We start from the raw sequence: 16,428 nt of genomic DNA, 5'->3' as shown, positions 1-16,428 counted from the left end.
ACACTGATGAGATAACACTGAATGACACAGAGAAATTATCTACACTGTAATGGCACTGGGTGATTGCTGCTTTGTTGAGGCCACTAAGACTATTCTTGATATTAAAGGATGGGGAACTGAAAGGTTTTTCTCCATTTTTGCATATCCTAAATGACAAAGTGCTCATGAGACTTGCAGCCTTGATCTAAGGGCAAAGGTGAAAGAGGCTCCTAAGCCCCATCTGCACTTCAGAGCAGATAAAATCCTCTGCATCCATCCCCTGGGCTGAGTGCTGCCCAGGGCAGGGGTGCAGCACCCAGAGCCTTGTGCTGAGAGCTGGAATGAGCTGATTGCTCAGAGAAACTGAGCAGACACAGAGCTCTGCTCTCACCCACGAGAGGACCCATCAAAGGCAGCTCCTGAGGTGAACACATCCCCTGGGCAGGGCCTTATCTGTGGCCAGCAGATCAAAGAGCAGCCCTGCACGCTGCCCAGCCTGCAGCCACCAGCAGCAGTGTCTGCACAGCAGCCCTGATGGCTTGCAGGCCTGTGAGACATGCATCACATGTGCAGCTCGTGATGATGAGCTTGGGGATGTTCAAAAAACACATATCTAATGTAAGATTGCCATTTGGGAACCTGAGCTCACACCCTGACCTTCAGAACGCAGAAAGCTTCGCAGCACCCAAGGAGTCCAAGGGAAGGGACTGTTCAAAGATGCAAATTAGTTTTATCAGTCGCCAAAAAGGGATAATTCAAAAATGTGTTTGGAAATGTTCTCAGGACCTGCATGTGCCCTGAAATACTCACTAGCCACCGACACTTGTGATTTTCTAAAAATGCTTCCCATTTGAACTTTTTTCTCTGATTCCTGGTGAAAGACACAAAACAGACCAGGCAGGAGGAGGTGGCAGAACTTCTTATACCCAAAGTGCTGTCAAATGTACAACACCAAGCTTGAAGCTGGCAATCTTGGGTCACTTCTAAAATCAGTAATTTCCAGCAGAGGTTGGATTTTGAAGGAATGATGTCACATCAAACAGGTTATGAAAGGGATGGTTATTCCTTTGGTGGGAGAAGAAGCTACCCACCTGCTGGCCTTTGGGGTGGGGTTTGTGATAGAAATCCTGCTCTGCTGACACAGAAGAGGGTAACCACTGGAAAGGGATGGTTGGTTACCTTTCCCTTTCAGGTTCACTGGGTATGTGATCTGCTCTGACTGCCCTCTTTCATCCCTCCTGGGGCAATGGCTAGAACGTTCTGCTGCCAACAAAATGCATAAAAGGGATCAAATGAATCTGAGGCCACAAATGAGTTACATAACCAGGAATGGCTGATCCTGCACTACTCAGCTTCTCATGACATCAGGTATCAGCAGGAATATTGCACCCCCTTCTGCTTTTGCTTTCACCCCTGGGAATTCTCCTGCAAACAGGGTCAGGGATCCCTCTGCTCTGTGTTCTGGGGTTCACTGGGTCCTTGCACCACCCCAGAGCCAGAGCACCCACAGTTTCTACCTGCTATGCCTGCTTACCCCCACACTGCTGCCCAAATGGGGCACAGAGAGCAGTCAGACCACTGCAAGAATTATTAATTGTATTAATCGAATTATTAATTGTGTCTCTTTGTGTTGTGGCACTTGATTATGAGCTCCTGCATTTCCTCCTGTCTCTAAGGTTTCAGCCCTGAGCTGGGCCTCTGGTACCAATGGCTTCTTCATTGCCACACATGGACAGCATGGGAAGGCTGAATCCAGCACTGCCATTCTTGGGTTGTAATAAAAAATCTTTAATGAAAAACTTTTAAAGGAGATCCTGTCATGAAAAATCTCCACTTTGAGGTTATGTGCCCCACAAAATACTAGTAGCATAACCAGAAAACATTGTGTACTACATTAAAGAGATTCATATGTTCTAAGAAGTGGAGAGCAGAGAAGTTAAAAAGCAGAATGAATAAGACTTTGACTAAAAAGAAGCATGCAGTGTAATATTCAAAACAAACCCCTCAGCATCAGCATAGCACTGCTTTCAAAGTTGTCAAAGGTAGAGAGGAACTGAAATAATTTTAGCCATTATTCCCCATACACTCATGGCAAAAAAGGCAAGTTTTACACTGAATTGGTTACAAGATTGAGTCAGGCACAGTGTATACACTCTTATACGATCCCATGTCTGCCTTCACAGAGGCTCTGCTTCACTCAGTCCACAAGGCAGAGATGCAAAGGAACTTTCTGTGACTCACCAGATCAGATGAACCCCATTAGCTTCAAGTCAAGAGCACAGAGTGAATCAAAGTGCCCTTTTCAAGCAGAAGAGCCCTGCTAGAAAGAGCAGCAGGAACAAACAAAGCTCAGGAGAAAGCTGAGCCTGAAGACTGAGCAGGAATATTTCTGAGTGAATAAGAAAAGCCAACAGGGAGGTCTGAGGAAGACAGGGGAAAGAATTTATGAATTAACTTGCCCTGTCACTGTGGGGTTTGCCCACTTGTGGGCACTTGAACCAGAGTTTTCCTCCTTTCTAAAGCAATGATAAAACCTCCCTTTATGCCCTGGTGCAGGGTCTGGCCCTGCATGGCAATTTATGACTTCAAATGTACAGATCAACTAATCCTCCCAGTCTTGGTGAGGCAGGAGATATTTAAATGGCTCAAAGAGAGAGATCTGACTTTCCCAGGTCACAAAGCACATCCTTGGCAGAGCTGGGGCAGTTCAGAAAAGTGCAGGGTGCAGAAATCCCAGTTCTGAGCTCAGCCCATGCACAAACAGATCTCAGTTTTCAATGGCTGCTGCCACCCAGGCTGGCAAAGGGCTCTGGATCAGCTGGCTTTGTGTCCTGGCTGTTCCTCTCACATTTGATTCACCTGCTAGTGGGGAACAGTTTCAGGGATACTGGGATACACAAACAAGGTCAGCTGCTCTCCAACTATGAGAAATGAGAGCAAAACTTATTCAGTGAAGCAGGAGCTCACACACCAAGTGAGCACAGCTTCCCAGGGCAAGAAACTCCCCTGTGCTTGTTACTCTGACTGCAGAGATCCCTGCAGTCCATGCAGTCTGCATTCAAAACAGACACCTAAACCATTCTCTCATCCAAAACAAGACACAGTGGCACTCAGCTGTGCAGGTATGATTTTATTTTAGGTGTGTTTGGAGCTAAACTCAGCCCAGCTGCTTGTGAACACGCTCACAGCTTGTCCCAGAGCTGCAGGGGCGGGAACAGCCAGAGCAGCCTTGTCCTGGGTGGGATTTGTTCAGCAATGAGATACAGAGACCCCAGTGAGATACAGGGACCCCATGAGAAACAGGGACCCCAGTGAGATACAGGGACCTCAGTGAGATGCAGACACCCCATGAGAAACAGGGACCTCATGAGAAACAAGCTCTGCCCTGGAGAGGACAGCCAGGACAAGCTGTCAGTGAGGACATCAGGAACACCAGTGCAAAGCAATCCTTTGGCAGCACCTGAGCCCTGCAGAGCCAGAGGAGCTGTCATGTGCCACAGGATTCAGGATAGGAAGTGACTGTGGCAGGGTTTGTTTGTGTTTTTTAATAGCAGCCAGATAGATGGCTAAAACCAGGGAACACAACAGAAAAACTTGCTACCCTCACTCTAATACCCTTCTCTCCTCCCAGATATCACTGTAGCATTCAGATGGTGCCATTAAATCCCTGTTTGCACACAGCAGCCCATATAAAAACAGGAGCAGTGAGAAAGTGGCTTCACCCACTGTCATTTGTTATTGCACTTGACTGAACGTCAGCCACGTGCCTGTCAGACCCAGTGCTCTGTGGGGACACACAGAGAAGCTACAGAATGTTCTGGGTCCATTCTGAAATAGCCCACCCCAGACACAGAAACACAGAGGGCATGAACAGCACAGACCGCAGGAGAAAAAAAAAAAAAAATCCCATTTGCTGCAACTTTTGGAAGCTCCCAGTGATTTACTTGTTTCAGCAGATGGAGCCATTGCAATATTCAAACTAGGATTGCAAACTAGGCCAGTTCACCCTGTTAAAAGGGAAAAAACCCTTCTGCCTGCTCTGAGGACATTTTCAAAAGAATCCTTGGCTGTATCCAGGCAAATGTGTGTCACTTAGGCAGCTACATGCTCTTTCAACAAATGAGCTGGCTTGCCCTGAGTGTCCTAGGACTGATTTTTAGATCTATAGGATCATTAGTAATTATACATTAGTATCACAACTGAAGTTTACGGTTTTAACCTGCATTTCAAAGCTGGTAGGTCTTCAAATCAAACCCACTCAGTAATTCCAGTATAAAACCCCCGGCCTTTGCCATGAGAAGCACCCAGTTCCCCTTATTGGTGCTAAAATTCATTTTTTAAAGGCCTGATGTCACTCCCATGGCAATGGCATCTAGCTGCAGTTGCTGAATTGCTGTATTGCAGGACAGCCCTGGCTGATGCAGTGAGGCTTTTGGAATATCTACACACACACACATATTGAGGAAAGTAATACAAATAAGAACACAAAAATTCAAGTTTCCAGAAATACATTCACTTAAGAGCATGACTCCTTAAAGGTTGTAAGAAGATAGCTATGATCATAAACTTGGGCATGAAACAGCAAGCAATTCATGGCACAATTAGAATTTGAGATAAATGGATTAATAATCTCTTGCTCAAGCATCTAATTAAGAAGCTGAATTCATCAAAGGCTGCTGTTGACATTACACATTACTGAAGGGGAATGGGGATTTAATGTCCCCTTGGTATGAAAACTCATTACCATTATCCCTGATGGAGGCTGCACATATACAAGGGGCAAAGATTATGACACTTAATACAGAAAGACAAAAGGACAGAACTGACCCCAGCTTTGCATCCTGCACACGACACAATAACTTTGTGAGTCTTTAAAATGCTTTGTCATTTTCAGGGTCACAGATAACACAGAAGCTCTTCTGCAGTGACAGCCACACCAGCTCTGGGACTGCTGGAATTCAGGATGTCCCTCTGGCTGCCCTGGATTGCCCAAACCCCTGCCAGGGGGCTCAGAGACCCTGGCACAGAGCCCAGGACACCTGTGGTTTTGATTATGACCCATGGAAAAAATTACCAACCTTATATGAGGATCTGCAAGCCAAGAAAGTCTAAGCAGAATAATAATTAGTTTGTCACAGGGTGAAAAATAGATTTTTGGGGTTTTTAGAATGGGGGTTCAGGAGGCAAGATGGAGGAATCTGAGCATGTCCAGTCTTTCTCCTTCTTCTTCCTGGCCTCCATCCTCTGCTGTGATGCTGGCACTTTTGGCTTGGTTTAGAGTAGAAGCTCACTGTCTAATATAGGTGATAAGTATTGGAAAGTTATGGTAAATATTGTACACGTAGTTTTTAGTATAAAAAGAAAACACCATCCTGGGGGCAGGCAGAGTGCCTCTCTCTGTCCTGCTGAGTGGACCTTGGTAGACCAGAGAAATAATTTTATAGATAATAAACAACCTTGAGAATGAAAATAGAAGAGTTCTGACTCCTTCTTCCACTGCTGGGCTGAGAAAAGAGACTTTTTAACACATCTCAGGGTCACTCTGACCAGCAGAAGTGCTGAGGATGGGATGTGCTGCCCTTGCACTGCTGGTGACAGGTAACACCTCAAACCAAACCAAATCTCTCACCTGGAGCTGTGGCTTTGGTAAAGCAGGGTAACACCTCAAACCAAACCAAATCTCTCACCTGGAGCTGTGGCTTTGGTAAAGCAGGGTAACACCTCAAACCAAACCAAATCTCTCACCTGGAGCTGTGGCTTTGGTAAAGCAGGGTAACACCTCAAACCAAACCAAATCTCTCACCTGGAGCTGTGGCTTTGGTAAAGCAGGGTAACACCTCAAACCAAACCAAATCTCTCACCTGGAGCTGTGGCTTTCAGCCCACTGCAGGAATGGCTCACAGAAAGCAAACTCAGAGGCTGCCACACCAAACCCATGCTTCCAGCACCACCAACCTGAGACAGACAGGAATGCTTTGTTGTATTTACCAGGGACACCTGGGCCTTGTGGGTGACCTGGAGTAAATCAAGAGGAATTTGGTGACATTGAGGACTCACAGAAAGGTTGGACAGAGAGCCAAGTCAGACATCCACGGAATTTCTGCCAGGAATTTCCACTGAAAGCTGAAGGTCCAGCTTCTAATCTACCATTCCTTCCCAGGCTCCAAATCAAGGACTTCTCATTGCACTAACTCCTGTGGCGGCTTTGGCTTGAAACAGCAGCTATTGAAATTGAGGCCACAAATCCCTTCTCATTTGGGAATAAATCTAAATTTAGACCCTAGTCTTCAAATGAATGCATGAAGCTGATCTACCTCACTGCATTACTAATGTTCTTTACAAATATGATATCCTAAAGGCATTTTGTTTCCCTTTGTGTATATGTGGCAAAGAATTGGATTAAAAGGATGGATTCTGCTAGAAATGCCCATCATTATACAGAGCAAACACCATTAGTAACGAACCAGTTCACCCACTTTTAAAAAATATCTTTCTATAAAAATTGCAGGAAGCACAAGCAAAAGAAAAGCTGAAAAGAAGGAAATAACAACAATTGTGAAATAACTGTACTCTCCACTAGTGTGAAGACATCTCTGACATCTCAGGAGGCTGGGTTTCCATGAGACATTCTCTCTGAAAACTAAATGCTAATTTAGTTGAATTCAATGTTTTGAAGGGTGCCATTCCTAATCAGCCTTGCAGAAATAGCCAGCTGTTTTGGTGTGGGCAGTCAGAGCAAATTGAGATGATGTCATTACTTCCACAACTAATTATTTGGAAGGAAATTGAATGTGAGGGAAAATGTGAATGTAGGTGAAAATGTAAAAGCAGAGGAACATCCTGCAATAACCATGTAATTCCATGCAGGGAAACAAGATGAGCAATGTTTATTAGGAGCAGGAGCTGAGTGTCTGCTGTTTTCTGGTGCTCCTGATGGGTTGAGCTGCTCAACCAGCAGCCAAACACCCATCCAGCCTTTTGCTCACTCCATTCTGTGGGGAGAAAGAGAGGAAGGTGAAAAGGCTCATGGCTCAAGTTCAAGAGGGAAAGCAAAAGCAAAAAGGATTCATTCACTGCTTCCCATTTGCAGGCAGATGCCCAGTCCCTGCCTGGGAAGAAGGGTCTCAGAATGTGCAGCATTGCTTGAGAACACAAATATCCCCCTGCTCCACCTCCTCTCCCTGAGCTTTTACTGTCATGATAAATGGAATATCCCTTTGGTCATGTCCCTTCCCTGTTGGGTTAAGATTCCATGAAAATAGAATAAAAATGTTTAAAACACCTCTCAGTTACCCCATCTCTAAATTAAAAAAAAAAAAAAAAAGGCTTAACCAGCTTAATCCAACACTTCCCCATCTCTCAGCTCACCCCAGCCCTGAGTGCAGAGGGAGCAGGAGGAGCCCTGCACTGCTTTAGGCACAAATGCACCACCCAGGCAGCTGTGACAAAAGTTAACTCCAACCCTGACAGATCCAGTGCACTGCTCTGCCACAAAATTCTGCCTGATGCTTAAAGCCAAAGCAGGCTTGAATGCTGAGGATGTGATAAACAACCTGCTGCAATTTTAAGCAGTTGCATAAGACCTTTATCTTCAAGGTCTGACTCACACATTTCACTGTCAAAAAGCTGGGACTTGGTTTGTGGAAGGAGCTCATTAGGAACCACAAACTCTATCGTGTTTCACCTGAAGTGAAAAACAACCACCATCCAGTCTGGCATCTCTACTAGAAAAGCCATAGAATTGTGGGCATTTAGAACTGGAGCACAGAAACAACTCTGCCCTGCATGCAAGTCTCAGAAGGGACATCAGGGAAAGGCAAAAATGTCTGTGACACAACACTTAATGCACTCTGAGGCTCTAAGATGGAGACTTCATCAAAAGAGAACAAAAACAAAGCATTTGCATTGAGGCAACCATCAAAGGTGTCACTGTCTTTAGGGACTGCTAATTGTAATATTGAATTGTTATCAACAGATACGTGTTGATGTCATCAACAAAACAACAAAATCACCCTCAGTGGTTCTGATGAAAACTGCACTTTCTGTAGTGGATTTACATCTATTTATACTATGGAGATATTTTGTCTGTAATTCTGTGAGGAGATAGATTTTTGAACTCCTTTTTCTGAAAACAAGATCTAAACCCATCAGTCATCTCAATAAGATTATGCTGTGTTTGCCAAACCTTCCCCACTTAATGTGTTTTTCTGTTATTTTACTAACTCTGCTTGTAAATACAGGATTATAAGAAAAGTGAGGAAATCAAAAGATATACAGTTTCTCCTAGAAGAGGTTAAAACCCCGTCAAAAATCCTCATCTGTGTTTGTGTGATAAAGGCTGCCACAGAGTACAAGCCACAAAGTCCAGAGAAAATGTGTTTGCTTTTAACACATCTCCTGGGGTTTTGTCACTTTTGAATATAACATTCCTGGATATTTAGCTGCTGGCACTTGCACACTGCTGGCTCGCTGGCAATGAGATATATTGCTGGGCATGTTCAGGGGTGTTTCATGAAAACCAAGATAAACTTTACAGGATCACGGAGCAGCCCCAGCCTGGCAGAGCAAAGCTGTCAGATCTGAGGGTACACCGAGACAGGATGTTCTCAGAACTACAGAGCCATTCAGCTGTCAGACATGCAAGCTGCCTGTCTTGTCTCTTCTTTGCATTCCCCCACACTGTGAATCACTGGAATTCTTCCAGATAGGATGCTCAAAACCAACTGCATTTTCCCCTCAGTCCCTGGACCCCAATGGTTAACCTCTCAAACTCTCCCCCCATGCTTCCCGAGCTCCCACACCTGGGATTGCCTGGAAAATACCCAGGAAAATGATGTGGGGGAACCTGCAGGGCCCCACAGGCACCCCTTTGTGTCAGATGCTCTGCCTGCCTGGGACCGAAACAGCTCCAAACTCACCCAGTGCTAAAGTGAGCAGAGCTGGATGGAGGAGGAGGAGGGTCAGCTGTTTTTGGTGTTGGAGAATGCTGAAACCAGCCACACTCACCAACTCCAAAGTTAAACATCACAGGAGCAAAAGAGATTTGTCCATCCTTGCTATGGGTGAGTAACATCAACCTCTACCTAATAATTATTTTGCTGGCTTGGCTACAATTGCTTCAATAATGCTGCAATAAATAGTGCACAGGTAGTGCATTGCCTATTCTGTGTAGTAAATAATTCTGATTAAGATCTCTTAATCTAATCATCATCAATTCAAATAAATAAGCTATTTTATTCATATAAATGTATTTGGTTTACCATCCTTACTCCTGAAGGACAAAGGCTCAATTACACCTAGATAATCCTTTAGACATAAACTGTAGATCAAGTCTGGAGGTAGATTTGGAACCAGCTGCATCTTGTCTCTGAGAAGGGGTTTAGAAAGCAAGGGGCTCCTTTCTGCTTCTCATGACTCAGTGGGAGGGTCTCCCTGATAAACCTTGTCCAAATCTCCCATTCTGCCTGTGGTGCCTTTGAACAGCTCAGAAATTGCTGCTCTCTGCCAACTTCTAGAAAATGATTTGCAGCAGCCACCTCTCCATCTCCCCATGACACCAGGAATGCCAGCAAGAAACTGGGTTTGCTCTGCTCCTCACAGAACTCCTGGCTGATATATTAATAGTCTTTCTCACTGGGACACAGAATTTTTGGTGTGCTCATTTGGACTGTAATCCCATTATTTCAGCCATATTCTCAGCATGTATTCAGTGTAACCTGACATTTCTACAGCATTTCTTTCCTTGAAGGATGAGAAGCTTCCTCACAAGTTAAGAACAAGATTCTCTACTTTTTGACACAATGCAGTGTGCTCCAGTGAGGTGCTGTTAGATTTCCCTTCCCATATCTAATCAGAGAAGAAACAATTTGGATCTTTTCCTGCTCTAGTATGCCTCAAAAACCACAGGACAGCTTGACCACATACCCACAGTCATGAACTGAAAAGCAGCAGCCAAGAGGCAATCAGATTTAAGGAATTCAGCGATTCTGCTGCCAAAAAGGCAGCGAGCCATGGGCCAAAAGGAGCATTTATGCTCTGAAAAAGCCCTGGAATATCAGCATTCTGCTCATCCAGGGCTGACAGATGAGGGGTTGGAGTAATGCTGAAACCATGGCTCAAAGAGCACAGAAATGCAGATGAGTGCATCCTCTCCAGCTTGTGAGGAAGCCAGACAGAAGAAATCTGAATGAAGGCAGTGAATAAACTGTTGGCATTTATGTTGTAGTAACTGACTGATTACTTATATGTGAGTTGGTAGGAACCTGCTCTCTGCAATTCAGAATTCACACTCTCATTCTGGATCTTGAGAAAAACATAGGGTTGCTTTTTATTTTCTTTTCACTTTTCACTAACTCACTTTAAAACTCTCCAGAGTAATAAAAGCAAGAATGATAACCTAGAATGAAGAACAGGAGTACTAGGATATAAAGAGAAAAGCATGAAAAATATCTGTGGCTGGATTTACAATTGCTTATCTGAGTCTGAAAGGCAAAGAATAATCTTTTTTTCACAGCAGTAAAAGCTGCATATTTTAGCTTGTTTTTACTGGAATTGTCCTGGATAGCTCAGAAAAAAAAGCCCCCACATCATTTAGAAAGTGAAGCTCATATAGCAACCCACTCCTGTCTCTTCCTTTCAAAGAGGTCACCAGCTTCTAGTTTTTATGTAATTTCCTTTAAAAAAAAAGAAAAGAAAAGAAAAGAAAAGAAAAGAAAAGAAAAGAAAAGAAAAGAAAAGAAAAGAAAAGAAAAAGAAAGTTGGTTTTTTTTTTTCTGTGCACAAAGATTGATTCATTAGATGTTTTTTGTCTCTGGGCATTGAACAGCCCTCAGCTGAACAGAGTTGGAGTTCATGCAACTTAATTGGAAGAGCATCATTTCCAACATCTCCCTGGGATATTTACTATGAATGGTGAGACACAAGAAAAAGAAATTGCTGATGTTTAATGTTTTATGCTGTGGAAAGGATTCATTGTTTTGCTCAGCAGCTTGAGTGCTTTAGGAGTAGGAAGGGGTCTCCCTGTCAAGAATGAACACAGTACTTTTCTTTCATCCCCATCATGTGAGTGAATGTGAAAGAAACTAAAATACTGTGAGTTTTCTACTCACATCATCACAGTCACCTTGAGACACCAAAAGTTTGAGAAATGTCACCCTTTTAGAATTTGCTGCACAGTCATCAGCAATTCTGCACAGTCATCAGCAATTTCCTTAATTTCTTGTTAAAGGCAGTTATCACAATTACAATTTTCCCACACTTCTGAACAAAAACAACAGTGGATTGTCATCTAGGGAACTCCAAATGGAAGAAACATCAACAATTTTGGAAGCATTCCCAATTAAACCATCAAAAGTTTTAGCAACATGGCATTACTGCTTAAAACAAGAAACTTTCTGCAAATTCCTGCTGCTGATTTAACTGTGACTCTCCACCTACCAGAAAAACTACAGAATGGTTGAAAAAGCCTTGGAAAGTGCTGAATCCACTCCTGCACAATAACAGAGTGAATGACAGCTGGGGAAAAATATTGGAATTCTAGAAATGTTTTTGTTCTTTCAGAAATTTATTTTGCAATGCAAGCTACAGCATCTGGTTGATCTTATGACTTCAATATTCCTTTTTTGGAAGGTGTTTAAATGATTTTGAAATTCACTGTATAAGCTGGCCAGACTCCCAGCTGCCTTCTGGCTAAGGGACCGTTTCTGGAAGGTGGAAGCCAAAAAATCCTTCCCATAGGATGTTTGGTTACCCTAAATCCCATCATTTCATCTGTGGCTGTTCTCCCATCCACAATATGTGTGGTTATGTGAGGACACAATCCTCCACATGAAAAGGAAAGATACTCTGAAATGTAAATATGAATATGATGTGTCCTTACTCCTGCTGCAGAACATCTCACACTCGCAGATAAATTGAACAGGAAAGTGATTATCTCCTCAATTTAATTACTGATTTGTGCTGTTACCCCTTTTTCCTTCAAAAGATGAAGCTGTGCTGGACTGCAGAACCTGTCCTTGGAGAGCAGAGTTTATTCATATGACAGAGCACCCAACTCCCTCAGGATAATCCTACTGAAGCCAATTGCTTCACTTGAGTGATACACCCGTATTTGCACAACAAAGGGGCAGCAAAGACAAAGCACCATTTACAAATGAGGTCTCCCACTGCCACGGGCAAGTTAACTGATTAGGAAATGCAAATGTGTGGAGTGGAACTTCCAGGAGGGAAAGGAGTAGCTAAGTAGCATTAGCTGCTTACTTAGTAAATAATTATCTAAAGCAGCTCAGACATTGTGCCCGGGGCTGGGGGTGAGGGATGTGTGTTAGGGGGAGTGCTGCCCTCCTGCAGCTCTGCCCTCAGCAGTGTGAACACCACACGTCTACTACTGCTCGGTGCTACTCAGGATCCTTCCGACAGGTCGGACAGTGAAACTCTGTCTCCTCTCCTCTAGGGATGCTAAGGCAGCAATAAACCCTGCCAGCATTTCTGATTGCTGGATAACACATGCAAATAAGAAAAGCAAATCATTCTCTAATCCTCTCTACCTCAGAGGGGAAAAAGATTCAAGATTAACCTCAATTTGTGCTGTGGTTTAGTCCAATACGTGGAGACGGATGATTCCTCTCCCACTTTGACCTTAAAAAGTAGGGTAAGGAAAGGCCACAGGGAGAGAGGTGCTTCCTTCTCTCACCACCATCCTGCAGCTCCTTCAGCTGAGTTACTTGGTGGATTTAATGCTATTTAGATTAGCCAGGGTGGCTCCATCGCTGCCTCTGTCATCACCCCCATGCAGATGCAGACGTGACAGAGCTCAGCAGCTCTGCAGCACACGCAGACTCGGGCTGCTCTGATCAAAAGGAGGAAGCAGGTAACAACCCTGCTTCAAATTCATCTGATATTAAATTGGCTGAATTCTCTGTATTCAAGATTTTAGAAGAACATAGATCAGATGTAACAGGCTGTTCCTCGATTTCTAAGATTTAACTCTTGCCCATATTTTGCAACCCTCTAATTTATCTACTCTACCTTCACGTGATTTGGGGTTTATTCATTACAGCTCAACCTTAATTCCATAACCCTTTTCTCTGTCATTACTCAATTTTTGGCATATATCAGTTATGACACAGGACATTCCTTTTCCTTCAGGAAGGCCTTGAAATCATATTTATGAAAATATAATATGGTTTAGGATGCCGGGCTGGTTATGCATATTTTTACACTAAGATTCACACAAAAGTGTTCAAGAATAAGAACCTGCCTGGTGCCTTTCTCTGGATGAGAAAGGGCGACACAATTTTGTCTACCGAATTCATTAATTTTTAAAATTCTCACAAAAGAACCATTCCTCAGCTGATTTTACAGTGAATGTAAACATCTTTCCCTCTGTGTTTTTTAGCTTTCAGTACTTTGGGCTTTCTGCATCTTGATGCTTATTTCTGTATCACACACTGGAGGCTGAGGCATCTCAGGACACAGGAAATTGTGCTTTTCTTTCTTCTTTTTCCAGATGTCTTAGCCTGCATATTCCATTTGCACTGTTCTCTCTTCTCACTCACAAAGTGCACACTTTCATATTTAGCAGAGATTTGTTTCCTAAACCTCATTAAGCAGGGAATACTTTTACTAATCCAATTCAGCAAATTATAGTTTTATCAGAACTGTCCTTTAGAAAGAGGTTTCAGAAACTGCTCTGCAACTCATCTGGAAAATGTGCACAGATAGGAGGATTTATTTTCCAAACTGAGAGTTTTAATCTCTCATTAAAACAAAAAAAAAAAATCAACCAAAAAAACCCCAAACAAAACCAATACAGGACAATAGCCAGTGTTGCTAAAATTAATATAAAGTCTGTTTTCTATGCTACAGAAAGAAATCCAGCATCTTACAAGAAATGAGCTTTACAGGAAATCTCTGTTTGGGGGCATGCATTGCCCTCACAGCTGCTGTCAGCGTTTGATGTACCTGGCAATCAGCAGGGTGTGGGTGTCACAAACACACATGGGTTCATTCCTGCTGCTCACACAGCTCACAACACCTCACCCTGCCTTTGCTGGCTGGATTTTTACAGCACAGGCTGCCCTGGGACCCAGGGGACGTGGAAGTGACACACATCATCCTGAGGTCCCAGCCCACGCTGCCTGTGCTTTATTTTTCTCAGTATGAAATAAAACAGCACAAAATTTAATAAACTGGTTCGGATTTTATTATTTAGCACGGGTCTGGCTTTGATGAAGATGTTGAAGCACCAACATGCTAATTAATGATGACAAAACAGTAACAAATCATAGTGGATCCAGCCTGAGAAAATTGCAGCAGGAAGAATGCTGAGGTCGTAAGAATTAACAGATGATTAAAGATGCATTGGGCGATGCCTTAGTCATGGACTGAAAATGTCATTAAAAAAATCATCAAACCCTCTATAAATAACTCCATGATTATTTCTCAGGGAAATTGTCAGGTGTTGCAACACTGCTCAATTGTTTGTTTTCCTTCCTCGACAGAACAAAGACTGAAATGTTTACTAGATTATTTAAATGTTATTTTATAGACCACTGTCTATAGAAAAAATAATGTTTTCAGCACATACAGCTCAGGGAATAGCAAGAAAATTTTAATCTGATGAAAAATGAATTACTTTCTAAACAACAAAACAATGAGCAAAAAACCCACAAGGTCGGGCTCTAAAATGATGTAAAACATTAATAAAAGTGGGGGATAACAACTTCTTTTTATCCTTATACAACCAAACCCAGAATTTAGCACAGGGTATTTCATTCTGCCACCAAAACATGACTTGAATCTTTGTATTACAGCACTAAAAAAAATTACTTTGGGCTGTAGCCTCCCCTTGAAACCCAAGGTATACACAGTTCATTTGCTCTGTCTTCTGCCTACTCAGCACAGGCTCATCCATCGGGCTGATCATGTGCTCTGCAGGGTGAGCCACGTCCTCAATTGCCAAGGAGAAACACGGGCAGAGCCAAGCACAGGGGCAGCATTCCCTTGGCTTCACACAAACTGCCTGGAGGGTGTGCATGGAGGTGTTGGAGCCTGTGAAAAACTTGTTTAAAATCATTTGGTTTTTTAAAATTTTAAAAGCTTAATGATAATAAAATGGTTATAAAAATAGCAATATAATTTGAGTAATAATAATTTGGACAATTTGGATTAGGACAATACGAGACAATAGAGACAAAGAGTTATGGACAGTCCGGGGTACCTCTTTCTGGGCAACATAAGCCCGAAAAAGGACACACGTTAAGAGGATTAACCCTTAAAAACCTGTTGCATATTCATATATCTCATACATGATGCATAAATTCCTTTCAAACACAGGATTCTGTTTGGTCATTGTCAACTTCTTCCTCTGAATCCTGATAGCATCTTCGTGGCTGAGTGAGGTGGGGAGAAGTTGGTTTCTTCTGATAAGAGAGCAATAAATTCTCTTTCTCTGAAAGATTTAGGTGTCCTGTGGCTGCTACCTTGGTGCGAGTCCTTTCTTTAAAAATAAACTATCCTACATAGCATAGTTTCTATTTTAACCTTATAACCTAAGACTATGTTTTACACACTACTTAAGAAAATGAATACAGCATAACTTTCTAACATAACAATTATAATGTTCATTTTAATAATTACGAAAAGCCAATCATAAAATACGCATTTTTCACAGAGAACAGCGTTCTGAGGGCCGGGCCGGGGCAGTGCCCCCAGCGCCGCGGGGCTCAGGGGGACAGGGCAGGGAAGCCGGGCCCGAGCAGAGATCCCGGAGTGCTCTGGGCAGGAGGGGCCTGCAGAGCCCATCCCGATCCAGCCCTGCAGAGCCCATCCTGATCCTGATCCTGATCCAGCCCTGCAGAGCCCATCCTGATCCTGATCCAGCCCTGCAGAGCCCATCCTGATCCTGATCCAGGCCTACAGAGCCCATCCTGATCCAGGCCTACAGAGCCCATCCTGATCCTGATCCAGCCCTGCAGAGCCCATCCTGATCCTGCCCTGCAGAGCCCATCCTGATCCTGATCCAGCCCTGCAGAGCCCATCCTGATCCTGATCCAGCCCTGCAGAGCCCATCCTGATCCTGCCCTGCAGAGCCCATCCTGATCCTGATCCAGCCCTGCAGAGCCCATCCTGATCCTGATCCAGGCCTACAGAGCCCATCCTGATCCAGGCCTACAGAGCCCATCCTGATCCTGCCCTGCAGAGCCCATCCTGATCCTGCCCTGTTGGGAAGGGACACCCGCAGCCATCCCCGGCTGCTCCAAACCCGTCCGACCCGGCCGTGGCCACCTGCAGGGATGGAGCACCCACTGCTGCTCCGGGCAGCCCGTGACAGGGCCTCGCCTCCCGCACAGCGAGGAATTCTACGCAAAACCCAATCCCAGTGTGAGGCTGTCCTGATACAGCTCCGAGACTCTTTAGCGCACCTCGGGCTGCGGGGCGGGGCGACGG

This window comes from Melozone crissalis, unplaced genomic scaffold (assembly GCF_028551555.1).
Source record: "Melozone crissalis strain CALT ecotype California unplaced genomic scaffold, PUWL_Pcris_2 ptg000007l_1, whole genome shotgun sequence".
In the NCBI taxonomy this organism is placed as follows: domain Eukaryota; kingdom Metazoa; phylum Chordata; class Aves; order Passeriformes; family Passerellidae; genus Melozone; species Melozone crissalis.
Note: the sequence above shows the minus strand (reverse complement) of the source record.